General features: G+C 39.8%; 1 pseudogene; it reads left to right on the forward strand.

Annotated features, from left to right (window-relative positions):
* The first annotated feature begins 212 nt into the window (after positions 1-212).
* LOC123622898 lies at positions 213-979 on the forward strand (annotated as a pseudogene).
* Positions 980-15,033: the final 14,054 nt, after the last annotated feature.

The raw sequence follows: 15,033 nt of genomic DNA on the forward strand, positions 1-15,033 counted from the left end.
GGTGCAGTGAAACAGTAAGTGTCTGCATTGTTTAAGCCAGTGGTCCTCAGCCTTGCCCATGAGAACCACTCTAATGCCCAGGCCACACCCCAAACCAATGAAATCAGATCTCGCCAGGTGGGAGCCGGGCTTCCTGAGTGATTCCAACGTGCAGCCAATTTTAAGAAATAGGCTTTCCTAAGAAAAGGCTTTCCTCTTTTCTGGCTGGAACCATGAAGGGTATGGAAGAGAAGAGAAAGAAGGTTCCTGCCATGCCAAGAAAAAGTGAAGGAATTTCTCAGAGCTGACGATCAAACGCCTGAGAAAAGTTTTACCCAAAAGATGCTTCAAAACGCAAGAAGGAAGCTTATTGATGAAGAAGCTAAGCATTATCACAAGGAATACAGGCAGACGTACAGAATGAGGTTTGAACGGCCAGGATGGCAAGGAAAGCTGGAAGCTTCTATGGACCTGCAGAACCCAAACTGGCGTTTGTCATCAGGATCAGAGGTATCAGTGGTGTGAGCCCAAAGGTCCAAAAGGTGTTATGACTTCTTTGCTTTCCCCAGATCTTCAATTGGAACCTTTGTTAAGCCCAACAAGGCTTCAATTAACATGCTGAGGACTGTGGAACCATATAGTGCATGGGGGTACCCAAACCTGAAGTCAGTAAATGAACTAATCTACAAGCATGGTTGTGGCAAAATCAATAAGTGAATTGCGTTGACAGATAACGCTTTGATTGCTGGATCTCTTGGTAAATATGGCATCATCCGCATGGAGGATCTGATTCATGAGATCTGTACTGTTGGAAAACGCTTGAAAGAAGCAAATAACTTCCCTGGCCCTTCAAGTTATCATCTCCATGGGGTGGAATGAAGAAAAAGACAACCCACTTTGTAGAAGGTGAGATGCTGGCAACAGGGAAGACCAGATCAATAGACTTATTAGAATAATAATAATAAGCCCATTCTTAGATACCTTAGTTCATCTAAGGTAGCTCCCACGATTATTTTTGTAATCTGGTCAGTTAACAAACAGTAACTGCTTTCAAACTGGGAAAAAAAAAAAGGACTGCAGGCTTAAGCCACATTTAGATGGGTATTACATTTCTAGTAGGGGAAAAAAATTCTACATGGTACAGTTACTGATTGAAAACATATTTAATTTCAGCTAGATAAAACTCAGAGCCCCCAAATGGTGAAAAGATCAGAACCAGTTTGTTTTCTCATCAGCTTTGGTTCATCCATCTGTGAAACATTCATAACATTGCAGTTAATTTCCACAAATACTTGGATGACTGGCTGGGACAAATGTACAGTAGCAGTTGTGATGCTAAAAATAAAAATATAGCCAGAACAACAAAGAAACATGGTTTTGCATCTCTCTGCTGAGCTGTTCCATTCCCTTTGTCCCTATCGTTATTTTCAATTTGCTCTTTTAATGCCGGTATTTCTGGCAAAATGGTGGCCTCCGGTCTGGTCTTAACAGGCAGCACATCTCTGAGTTTTTCAGGTGTAAATTAGTCAACCAAAAGGCATCAGGAGACTTCCACATGAGGGATTGTTCCCTTAAGATTGTAAGTGTCTGCCATCCCCTCTCACATCCGTGCTTTTATTAGGAGGAGAGCTGCAAAATACAAACAAGCACGCCAACAAAACAAAACAAAAACAGAGCTTGGTAAAAATTTCTATTACTCTAGAGTTTTAAGCCTGACTCTGAAAACTGGCAAATCACTTGCTGAATTACTGACCACACAAAATGTTTTCCTTTGGGGCTCTAGAGAGCCCATTAAATACCGGAAACAAAATGAAAATAAAAAGGAAATAAATCCACAAAATCAATGATGAAGTGAAGCAGGTGGAGGACATCCATGCATGAGAGAATTCCAATAAATTTAGGAAGACGGAAATTCCAATAAATTTAGGAAGTGAAGCGAGGCAGGAAAGCTACAGCCTAGACCAGCCTCAAACGTTCACAGGCACAGGAGTCACCTGGGGATCTTGTTAAAATGCGGATTACTAGGTCTAGAGTGGGCCGAGAAATTCTGCATTTCTAACAAGCTCCCAGGGGATGCCACCTAGGCTGTCCTGGTCCAAGGACCGCAAGTTGAGTAAGCTGCAGGGGCGAACAAAGGCGGGGCCGGCAGAGGAAAAGCACAGCGTGCGGGAGGGGCTATGGACTGGGTCAGGAGTGAGAACTGGGGCTAGAGCCAAGGAGATTAATTTCAGGGGTTGAAGATCCATTAGTCACAGCGTCCAGAGAGCCGGTACTGTTGCCCCCCAGCCTATTGCCACAGAATTCGAGTCCAGAGTTACTCCACCTTAAAATTTTTAAAAAGACAGAAATCTAGAATTTGCGTGAAATATCCCGATTTTGTTTCACTCTTGGCAGCTGATTAAAATGAAAGGCTTCGGAGCTAAAGAGAATGAGCAAGTTTTCCAGGGAGAACAAGAGCAGCATATTCTGGCATTTCGGGGTCCTGCACGCCCACAAAGTCTGACAAGGAGGTGAACACGGATGCCAGGACAATGACCAGGCAGCACCGGGAACCTGGAATCACATGAAGGTTTGACCAAGGAGGGTGCAGGTAAAGCAGAATCCCCATTTCAATTTCACACAGGTGGTCACGATCCTGCCCTCTGGAGAAGAAATCCTCCCATGCTGCTCGGGACCCACAAGTCACAGAGTCCCAGAAAGGAAAATTCTTCCCATTGGTCTTTCATGCCTTAAGAGGACCAGAACAGGGACATTTCAATGGTGGTTATAGAGGAGAATGAAAATGTTATAAATGGGTTATGGGAGAGTAAGGGGGCAGCCTTTAGAAGAGGGGAGGAGGGTAAGGAACTAGTGTGCTGATGTCCTCTGCTCATAAAGTAGAAGGTTCCTTCACTTTCTAGAGTGGCCAGAACAAAAGTCCAGACTTAAGTATGCTGATTGAAGATACAGAAGTGACCAGTAGAAGAACTAAGAATAGTGATGTCACTGTGGGGGGAGGGGTAAATGAGCTAACGTCTTGTCTTGCAGAGCAGTAAGTTAAAAGTAAACGTACAAAGTTGATGAGTAAGAAATAGCAGTTGGAACATATTATATAGAGATGTGCTCCCTACTGGAAGAATCCAAAGCAGAAAGGGTTGGTCAAAAGATATTGCCTCAGTCTGGGTGTAGTGGCTCACATCCATAATCCCAGCACTTTGAGAGGACAAGGTGGGAGGATCACTTGAGGTTGGGAGTTCAAGACTAGCCTGGGCAACAAGCAAGACCCCATCTCTATAGAAAAATTAGCCAGGCATACGTAGTGGCATGCACCTGTAGTCCCAGCTACCTGAGGAGGCTGAGGCAGGAGAATCACTTTAGCCCAGGAGTTGGGGGCTGCAGTGAGCTATGATGAAGCCACTGCACTCTAGTCTAAGCAACAGAGCAAGACTGTCTCAAAAAAAAAAAGTAAGTACCTCAGAGGAGCAGAGCCAAAGGTGGAACTGTGGCTTTCCATTATAAGCTCAATTTTTCTATTTGATATTTTTCTGACCGTATGTGTGTATCACTTTCATTAATTATGAATGTGTGGATATACATATATATCTTAAAGCTTAGATTGCAAATTACAGGAAATAAGTACAGTCGAGAGCACCCCAGTTCACATGAAGAAGAGGTTGTAAAGAAACATGTTGAACCCACACACAGTACTGATTGACTTAAGGCAGTAAGAGTGTGAATGATGAAGCGAGCATTAATGTTTAGGGGATCTGGTTAAAGGGTGTATGGGAGTACTTTGACTATTTTTGCAAATTTTTTTTACATCTGAAATTATAAAATAGATTCTTTTTTAAACCCTGGAAAATCTAGAGTTTCAGATGTTTTTTTTCCCCTTCTGTACTGGACATTTCAGCATCTTTGAAAAATAGCTTACTGTAAATTAGAAATGTGGGATTCATTACAAAACTTTGGAATAACATTTAGACATTTGAGGGCTAAAGAAAACTGAAATGTCCTGCTCTTTGTAGGAAACCATCTGTGTATTGTCTGATGGAGCTTGGAGATTTGCTTGACAACTGCGAGGTGCAGGCAAGATGCTTGCCTGGAGGCGGTGCAGACCTTGGCGGGCGCAGAGAGTCGCCGTGTTGTCTGTCTGGGGCTCTACCAGAGAGGGAGGCTGGCAGTTCCTGACAAAGGCCAGCTGGGCACTGCTGAATCAGGAGACAACATTTTGCATTGATCGTACGTGACTTATATTTCTTTAGGCTGCCCCTTACACATTGCCAAGAGTATAACTTAATTTGATATCCCTGATAAACGTTCAGTACTTTCTTTTTCATTTGTTTTCACTGAAAATGAATGTTATTTAAAACATGTACTTCAATTATCAATAGCATTTACTGATTGCTTAGCATGTAACAGGCCATGATCTCAGATCTGTTTGAACTGGGTTCTCTTATCCCCATTTTACAGATAGGGAGGCTGAGTTTAGAGAGGCTGACTAACTTACCTAAGGTCACATGCTTGTGATACCCTTGTGCTTTAGATTTTTATCTAAATATAGAATAAGGAAAAGTCTCTTAAAAATGAGTAATTTGCTTATCTATAGATCCTGACAAAGATTATCTTAGTGACCCTGTCCTTAAAGTGATAGTCAAAGATGAAGGACTCTCTTGTGTTTTTTTTTTTTCAAGTTTTGTTAAAATATTAATGCCTGTGGTTTTCTTACATTACTTTGTTTTATTTTTTAATTTAAAAATATTAGGGGATACAAATGTTTTTGTTACATGAATACTTTTTATAATGCTTAAGTCAGGGCTTTTAGTGTGCCCATCACCTGAATAGTGTTTTGTACCTGATGGGTAGGTTTTTAATCCTCCTCTCCTCCCCTATCCCCCTTCTGGATTTCCAATTCCTTACATCTCTTTGTGCCTGTGTGTGCCCATCCATTAGCTCCCAATTATTAGAGAATACATGTGGTGTTTGTTTTTCCATTCCTGAGATACTTCATTTAGGATGATGGTCTCCAGTTCTATCCAGTTTCCTTTTTAGTACTGAGTGGTACCCCATGGTGTATATATACCACATTGTCTTAATCCACTCATGAATCGATGGGCACTTAGGACTCTATTGTTAATAAGAGATTTTATCAAATTAACTGGATAATAAGAAATTTATCAAAATTAAAAAGTATGAAAATTTTGTTGTAACATGGAAAAAGTCATAAAATAGAGTGATAATATAGTGGTAAAACAAAAAAGCAGGTTACCAATGGAATGTAACAATGTAAAATAAAACATAACTGCACATACGAAAACTCATTAAAAAGAAATACAGCAAATGATTATAACATTGGAGTTAGATTATGGGAGATATTTTAATCCTATTGAAAATAATTGTCACTATTTTTCAAATTAAAAACTATATCATTATTAAAAATATTAAAAGCTTGCTTAGCAATCACAAAAATCCACTTAATATATAGCAAAGTAGATGTCCTGCCTGAAAGAATTTTAACAATGTAAATTTTTTTGTAAAAAAAAAAAAATCAGACTTGAAAGGATAAAGGGAATTTAAAGTGAGGAATATTTATGCTTAAAACAGGAAAATTCAGACACTATTTGCTAAATGGTTCGGCAATAACTTGACTGTCGTTTTGCCTTACAGGTGCTTGCCAGCCTGCTCTCGGTGGGAAGAAAGAAAATGGCAGGGTAGACCCCTGTGCAGGAAAATCAGATTATTTCCTGGGTCTCTCTCCTGATCACTAACAATGATTGTTATTTATGGAGGGACTACTCCTTTTCCTGAGGATTAGAAAACGCTGCAGATAAATCTGTTCTTCTGCTCTGTTTGCATGGCACAAAAATACCCACCCAACAGCCTTCAAGGAAACTGTGGCATCTGCAGCTGATAGTTATTTACTCAGTATTATTAAATCCCAAAAGAACAGTGTATAAGCATAATATTTGCTCATTTCCCTTTAGCAGGCATAATAGTAATATTTATGGAAGCTTGCAAAGAGCCACTTGATGCAAGAGCCAGGTGACCATAAATGACAGAGGAAATTCACCTGAATTGGTTCAAGATGTGTGTTGCTGGGAAACTATGTCCAGGGGCGAATAAGCATATTGATTCTTGGGAAATGGTGACACTAAGGAAATGAATAGACAGGTGCAGCCACACAAACACCATTTTAACCTCTTCTCCCCTCCCCCCCCATAGATGATAGGCTTTCTCTTGTTCTGTGTTAAAGCTGATGGAAGATTTTGAGGAAAGAGAAGAATGAAGGGATTATCATTTGCTATATTCATCATAATTATTACTTAGGTACTTTTACCAGGACCTTTAGCATACATTACTTCTGATTTTCAAAACAACTTTTCCCTTTTTGCAAGTGAGGAAATTGCAGCCCAGAGAGGTTATTTCCCCAGGATCACACAGTAAAAGGCGGAGCTAGGATTTGGAAGTTGGGTCTGTCAGACTTCAACCTGGGCTCTTGTCACGACAGCTGCCAAATGATCATTTCCTTGTGATCAGGAAAATATTAAAATAACAAGAAATTTCTTAGTGGAGACAAAAGGGTGCTGAACATGGCTTTAGATTCTGTTTGTGGGAATTGGATGTATGTTTGCCAGTAGAAACTTTTTCTGGTGTTTTCCTAATATTGAATAGAGGAACATATTTTGGGTCCTGGTTAGATTTCCAGAGAATAGAGGGCAGGGACATATCTCTGTTGTGTTCATGATGCTTATTGCAAAACAGGAGCGAATGGGAATAACAATGCTTCCAGGTTTGGAGCCAGTGAGATGTCCCTTGTTGTCTGTATGACCTTGGGGGAGTCAGGCCATCTGAGCTTCTTCTATGTATATGGGGATTATAGCACCCACATTGCAGAGGTGTTTAAGGGGTCTGGGTTTTATTCCACAATCCTGGGAGTAAGAGTCACGTTATTTTTCTAAATCAAATTTAACCTGACTTCAACCTCTATTTGAAGCTCAGATCCTACTCTGCCTCACAGCTGCTCCTAAGGCATGGCTTTTGGAGGTCAGGAATAGCATTGCTCAGGAGTGGGCCAAGAGCTTCTACCACCCAAGGAAATTCCCCCCAAATCCCTCTTGTTCAGTTGAGGGTAGGGCTTCCCAAGTATGGTGGGACTGTCACTACTGTAACACGACATGGTTCCATAGGTACACTGAGAGACAGATTTTTTTTTTATTTCAAGAGTTATATAGTTAATATTTATTAATACTTCAAGCTAATATATTAAGTCCATGATCTATAGCTTGATTTTAAAATAACTTTAAGTTAAAATATGATTCCATATTAAGTGAATAATAACAATTTCATAATATTACCATCAGTAATATTGCAAAAATCTTGAAGGACTGCAGTGATTTCTCATGTCTGGGAGACATTTGTCTAGGCACAGTGCTGTCCAATAGAAATATTAATATCCTGTGAGTCACAAATGCAAACCACCTATGGGTATGTAATTTTAAATTTTCTAATAGCCACATTGAAAAAGAAATAGGTGGCATTAGTTTTTACTAATTTATTTAACCCAATATATCTAAACTATTATTCAATATGCAATCAATATAAAAATTATTTAAGATATTTTACAATCCTTTTTCTTTAATACTAAGTCTTTGAAACATGTATTTTACCATGTATGTATTTTAAACTTACTGTACATCTTATTCAGACTGTATTTCAGGTGCTCATTAGCCACATGTGGTTGCTGTACTGCAGGTGGCAGGTCTGGGAGAGGTGAGGAGGGATTCTGCCACCTGGGCCTCCATATCCCACAGTGGCTCTCACCAAACATTTTTTGGCTCAAGTAACTCCAGAAGAATTTTAGAAATCTATGTGTGCCCCCACGCTCCTCTGCCTCACACACAGGTTGGCAGATTGATTGCTATAGTTGTATAAGATTGAATAGTTATAAAGGATATAATTTGCAGTGTCTTTTAAACATTGGCTTTAAAGAAAAACTATAACAGCATTTTCAAAATAGTCAATGGAATGTAAATACTATAGCACTTTGTTCCCTACTGTCATCCAGTTGTACAAATCATTGAATAAGCTCTTCCTTTTCTTTATTTTTCTTCTTAAACTTGCATTTCTATTTCTCTTTCCTCTACATAACTTTATCCAAAATTCTCTTATTGGCCGGGCGCGGTGGCTCACGCCTGTAATCCTAGCTCTGGGAGGCCGAGGCGGGTGGATCGCTCGAGGTCAGGAGTTCGAGACCAGCCTGAGCAAGAGTGAGACCCCGTCTCTACTAAAAATAGAAAGAAATTATCTGGCCAACTAAAAATATATATACAAAAAAAAAAAATTAGCCGGGCATGGTGGCTCATGCCTGTAGTCCCAGCTACTCGGGAGGCTGAGGCAGTAGGATCGCTTAAGCCCAGGAGTCTGAGGTTGCTGTGAGCTAGGCTGATGCCACGGCACTCACTCTAGCCCGGGCAAGAAAGTGAGACTCTGTCTCAAAAAAAAAAAAAAAAAAAAAAAAACAAAATTCTCTTATTCATTGTCCCAGATGAGCCTCTCTTCAAAAAGAATTTGTATATTAATTTAAATTGAAGAAGTATTTTCTGTGACTATAAGGCTTTAAATGTTATTAAGTTATTCTGGATTGAGTTATCTTTCCTTTATTAGTAGTTTATATTGTATCACAACAAAATAAATATGTAAAAAAATTGATAATTATTAAACAGTATAATTTTATTGGAAATCCATTTCTTTTCTTTTTTTTTTTTTTTTTGAGACACGAGTCTTGCTCTGTTGCCTGGGCTAGAGTGCCCTGGTGTCAGCCTAGCTCACAGCAACCTCAAACTCCTGGGCTCAAGCAATCCTTCTGCCTCAGCCTCTTGAGTAGCTGGGACTATATGCGTGCACCACCACACTGGGCTAATTTTTTCTATTTTTAGTTGCTCAGATAATTTTTCTGTTTTTAGTAGAGATGGGGTCTCACTCTTGCTCAGACTGTTCTCAAACTCCTGAGCTCAAGCAATCCTCCTGCCTTGGCCTCCCAGAGTGCTAGGATTACAGGTGTGAGCCACTGCACCCAGCCAGAAATCCATTTCTTAAAAACAGAACTGGTTCTGCCTCCCCACTGGGTAATGTAGCCATGGATGAATATTATTTATTGCTAGAACAAGATAAGATTCGGAATCAATTCTATTCTAATTTTTGTTTTTATAGATGTAAGCACTGAATAGATGGGAATAGCAGGAGTTTTGTTTTTAACAACTCTCTTATTTACATGGCTTCCAAGTTATATGTGGAAAATTATATCATACATAATATATGATATATAATAGCACATAAAATAATATGGAAATTATTTTAAATGATGTATAAGCTGACAACATGATTAGGTACTCCTTCAATTTTTTGATGAAAGCAAATAATTGAGAGCCACTTGGCTTGCAAAAAGATACATTACCCAGTCACTATTGTTATTCTACACAGATGCCAACATTCCGAACTGTCCCTTTGCAGGGTGCCTGGGGCAGTATATCATAGGAAGATATGAGATGCCTGAGGCGGATGACTTTGTTTTGGTAAAGTCAGAGCAGAGCAGGAGAATCATCAAAGGGGAGAAGGGAGGGGAGATCTGCCTCAAGCAGATCCCTCTGGACAAAGTGCAGGTGGACCCTGATGACATGGAAATTGGCCAGCACCCCTGGAATTAGGCTTGATGCTGAAGTCTCAGGACAAGGCAACACGGGACAAGGACCTGCCTCAGAAGAACAAGCATGAAGGAAATGATCATTGCTGACCATCTGACCATTCTTTTTTTCCCCCTGGGGGTTAGAATGATGGGTTGGTCCAGTTATGGCTCTGGAATTCAAGCTACTCACTAGCTGAACAAATTACGGATATTCTACAAGTAAAACCAGTTTCTTCCTCTACAAAATGGAAATAATAGTACTTACCTCCCAATGGCTTTAGAAAGCTTCCCTGACACCATGACTACAAAGTAGTATTTCCCACTAGTTTCCTGCTAAATTTCTCTTGTCTGTTTCCCCAATAATCATCCCTGTTTATTTATATTTGACAGCTTATGTTGCTCTGTGCATTTCAGCTGATAACAGAGATCAGATCCCACTTTTTCCCTGGGATGTAAGCTAAGTCTAATGAAGCTAATCTTAAGATCCATTTTGTTTCTCTATAACTGTCTTCTTTTATTTTCAATAGGTAAGGTTTTGGTTTAATCTTGACACATTAGAAGGAATCAATTTGAGAAACATGGATGGGTGGAGGTAAGGGCAGTTAAGAGTGGAGAGTAAGTATATTTCTGGGTATTCCTTACCCAGTTTTGTAGATTTCTCCAGCTCCTGACATCCAAATAAATGCAGACTTGAATCACTGAAATCCTAAACTAATTGGAAAGCCAGGACAGGGAAGAAAATATACTAAAACAAGGATTTCATTTTAAATGCCTTCTTTTGTGGGTTGCAAGCAACAGGGCCACTAATGAAGGTTTGACAAATTCAACAGGGTTTTGCTGGCCTCAGCTTTTCAATGGGAAAATTTGTTTTTTAATTAGTGGAAATTCAATTTTAATTTAAAATGGACACATGCAGACCTAAACGGTGGGTGGGTCACAGACTAGACAGAAAAATTTCAGGACATCTCCAATAGGTCACAGGAACAAGGAGGATGGCTGCGTAATGGCAAAATCAATCCTCTTCTCTGCACCCTCGGATGTGGGTTTTCACACGTTCCAGCCGTGTCCTTCTCTGATGCTGACAACAATATTTCTCAAACTCCCGTGTGGGCTGTAATGACATGTTATAGAAGCACAAACTACTAGAAGTTTTAAAATTGGATTTCATTTTTATTGATTTATCAATTACACATCTTTCAACAGGCTTTGGCATCTAGAATGGATGACACATAATGACTGTCATTCACTGAGCACCAAGAATCTGTTGGGCACCAGTGATGGGCCCTTATGTGAGTTATTTCTTTCAACTTTAACAAAATTGAAGTATACTTACATACAGAAAAGTGCCTACAACATAAATGTAAAGCTCAGTGAATTATCACAAAGCGAACATCTGTATGTCTACTTCCTGCATCCCTGCTCATGTCACAGAAGTTCACACTGTGCCTGTCCCCAGCAAGACCATGCCCTCCCCTCAAAGATAGCCACTGTCCTAACTTGTAACGTCTCAGACTAGTTTTCCCTGTTTGTGGAACTTATATCAATGGAATCATATCATACATGTTATATTTTTAGCAATCATTTCAGAAACTTTGCAAAGAGAGTTTTATTGATCTCATTTTCTAGAAAACAAAAATCAAGTGCAGAGTGGTCAAGGGACCTGTCCAAGGTCACACAGCTTCTAATAAGTGATTCTAAATGGGATTCCACCTAGGCCTGTCTAAAGGCCAAATTGTATTCTTTCTCTGCAGCATTACCAAAATCAGAACCAATGAATTTCAAAGGCTCTTTATAAGAAAGTAAAAATCGCTTTCCTTTTAATCTCTGCCACTGCTCCAATTTCCATGGAAAGACAGGATTAGCCCGGCACTTAGCTGTGGCTTTCTCACTTGCCTTGAGGGAGTGTAGAGAAGGGAAACGGGGTGTGGGTTGAGTTTCTTTGCCATCTGATCACTTCCTAATTTCCATCCAATCTGTGTTCAATTGGATACCACTCCCCAGCCTGGCCCCCAAAGGGGCTGTTCTCTTTATAGTTTGAATTTATTTAAGGTTAGTGATTATAACATACATACAAGGCTGGGAACATTTTTGTAATTCCCTCCAAAGTGTTGGCTGTATGGGGTAGATCCTGGAACTTTTATAATATTCTCAGAAACAGGGACAGTCCTGGGAGCCAGATGGTCCTTGAATGATAGAAGCTTGGAATATACTGTTTAAACACATGCTCTTATTGTGTTAGAATTCTAGAAGGTCTCATTGACCTTTCAATTAAACCCTATCTCCAAACCCGCTTACAAAACTTACAACTTCCTACTCCTGTATAATTCTGTGTAGATTTCAATAAGAACATTTTTCTATATATGCATACATAGAAAAGCTCACCAGTTTGGAAGCATGTTTTATTTCTTTAAATAATATGTATATGTTAATAATTAAAGTTCAAAGAGCAGATTTTGGCAGGTGTGGAAGAAACCAAAAGAAGAGGAAAGAAATAGGTCAAGTAAAACCAGGAAGTTAAGAGAAAGAAAATGAAGCAGCCTTGGAAAAGAAAGTTTACACAATTTTCCTTTTAGATTCTCCTCAACTTTGCAAATATATAGACCCACGGGATGCTGTTTCCCGAGAGCCACGACCTACTCACTGATCTTGCTGGGATATACCTGTTTCTCTAATGCCATCAAAGCCTTTCTCATCTTCCCACCACATTGTACAAAGCCAGCTCCGTTCAGAGGCTAAATGGGGGACTATTTTTTTAAATTTTTTATTTTACAACTTGCAAACTGGGCAGCCCCTGAACCAAAATAGGTTCAGAGAGATTCCCACAGGGAACTTCTTATATGTTGGAATTGAGTATCACTGAGGCTTTCTTGCTCAAAAATACCTCCCTATCAGCCTAAAATTCAAACATTTTTATCTCTAGTGTTCCTCATGTAAATGTGAATCTGATACCTCAGTAGGATTGTACATTAACTCAGAATTTTTTCCTGGAACAAGATGGGGTATAAACAAACGGATATAATGTGGGTATTAATTATAGTCCTTAGACTTAGAAAAGCAATTTGTACTGTGCAGATGGAGTGTGGAGCAATCGTTAGGGCTTTGGATAAACGCAGCACATACATTTTTGGTCAGGAGTTTCCTGTGTGGACTAAGCTTTTCCACAAATATTAAATGATATTGAACTTCAACAAATAGCTAAAAGTTGGTTGAGGAAGCTTCAAGATTTCTGACATAACATATGTAGTAGAGGGAAAATGTTAGTTTGAATTAATACAGAATTCTGTCGGGGGGCACAGGGGAGAGAACTGTCTTTGATAAGCAGAAAATCTTTTGGGGGTAGAAAGTACAGGAGCATCGGGGCTGAGCTAGGCTGGGGCCGTAGAGTTACATAGTAAATGGACAGGAACGTGGACAGGTGGTTGAGGTGGCAGGAAGGGCTAGGCAAATAGTGCCAACCTTGAGAAGAGGGACTTGGTCCAAGAGGGACCCAGCAGCTGGTGGGAGTCAGGAGCCCAAGTAGGGCTGGAATGGAGTCTGGCCAAAGATTGTCTGGTATTTAATTTTCAATTATCTACAATGACATCAGTATATTTTATACGATGTCAGGGAATTCTTACTCAAACTGTCATAGTAGTTGTGGATATATGACTGTTAATGCACTAGATTTATCATTAAAAATTTGACTTGATAATTATATTCATTGTGATGTGGTTTAATTTCATTTTGTATCAACTAGTGATTGTGTTTGGCTGGGGATGATAGGGATTCAGACACAGTGGCTCAGTGTCTTGTTTTGTTTTTCTCAAGTAACGGGAAGTCTGGAGGGCGGTGACCCAGACTGGAATGGAGGCTTGGCCGTGTCAGCGGGGACTCAGGATCTTTCCATCTTTTTGCTCAGCCATCCTGAGCATGATCTAGCAGCCTCTGGGATCAAGATGGCTAATCCACTTCTAGCATGGCCTCTGCCCTCCTGGCAAGGGAAGAATGTATTGGGCATAAGGAGACCTATTAGCTGAGCACTATCTGCCTCCTTTTACAGGCCTTTCCCAGAAATGCCATCCAGCAACTAACTGGACTGAACTATGATAACTCACTGGACAGAACTATGACATGTGCCATTGTAGCTGCAGGGAACTTGGAAAATGTGTTTTTTTAGCCAAGTCCAGGCCTCTCTGAACTAAGTTGGAAATATTTTAATAAAAGAAGAAAGGGAGAAAGGCTACTGGGGTAGGCCTCTAGCAGTGACTTCCAGAAACCAATGGTCCATGCAGTACGGCCTTCGTCTTGCTATATGGCATCCCCCCGGTGACTTCAGGGCTGGGCTCTCAGATGCCATCCTGCAAAGGACCAATCACAGTCTTGAAAACATCAGATTGTTACAGATTGATATGTGTCTCCCTAGACACTTCTTCTGATAATAAAGATATTTTCAATTTATATAGGATTCTTTCTCTGGTTATTTAATAAGTCAGTGGGATTTAAAAATGTTATTAATATTGCTTCAGATCCATCACTGTCATGAATGATGTTAGGAAATATTTGCCAGAAGCCAAACATTTGAACAGCTTTAACCATGGCATCAGAAAAACTACAATTACATTCAGGAAAGAACTGCTTGATGTGTGACATTAAAATGCAGTTCCCCAGGCAACTGAGAGGCAGATACATTCAATAAAAACAGAGCTTCCATGAATTGCTAAGATCTTACACAATTTGCAACACCTTTTATTTATTTTTCATTGACAATTAAATTGCTGCTTGAAAGCATCTGTTGACTAGAAAATAAATCCTCCACTCTGGCTAAACTAGCCATCCTCCCCAAATAACTACCGCCTAATTGCTAGAGGAGATGGGGAGAGAAGGGGAGCAGTGGAGTCCTACAGATGGATGTACGGCTTTGCCATCAGACCCGGGTGTGTTGGAGGCAACGCTCTGCAGATGATAGAGCCTGTCCCCGATGATGGAGCCCTGCTCCGGTGTTCTTATCATGTGTATGTTTGGCAACCTTTCTTGTTGGATCGTGCCGTTTCACAATGCCTAATTGGGAACCCAGCATATGGGCATTTAAGAGTAAATTTCATTCAGCAAAATGCATCTTCTGAGATATAATTCCGCACTTCAACAATCAGGTGTTACACCAAGTACATTAAAAAAAAATACCAAACTTGTATTTACAATACAATTTTAGCTCACTGAATATAATCTATTGCTGAAAATCTTGAAACAAATCATATCCTATTGACTTACATTATAATTTTAGAAATGTTTTAACTTCTGATTGTCAATTAATGATAAGAAATAGCTCTTTAAGTTTCGCTGTCTATACTTGGACTCTCTTAAGTAAATCAGCACTTAAATATTTATTTTTCCAAGGGATCTCTCTAGAATTAAAATAT

Source organism: Lemur catta, chromosome 1 (assembly GCF_020740605.2).
Source record: "Lemur catta isolate mLemCat1 chromosome 1, mLemCat1.pri, whole genome shotgun sequence".
NCBI classification, from domain to species: domain Eukaryota; kingdom Metazoa; phylum Chordata; class Mammalia; order Primates; family Lemuridae; genus Lemur; species Lemur catta.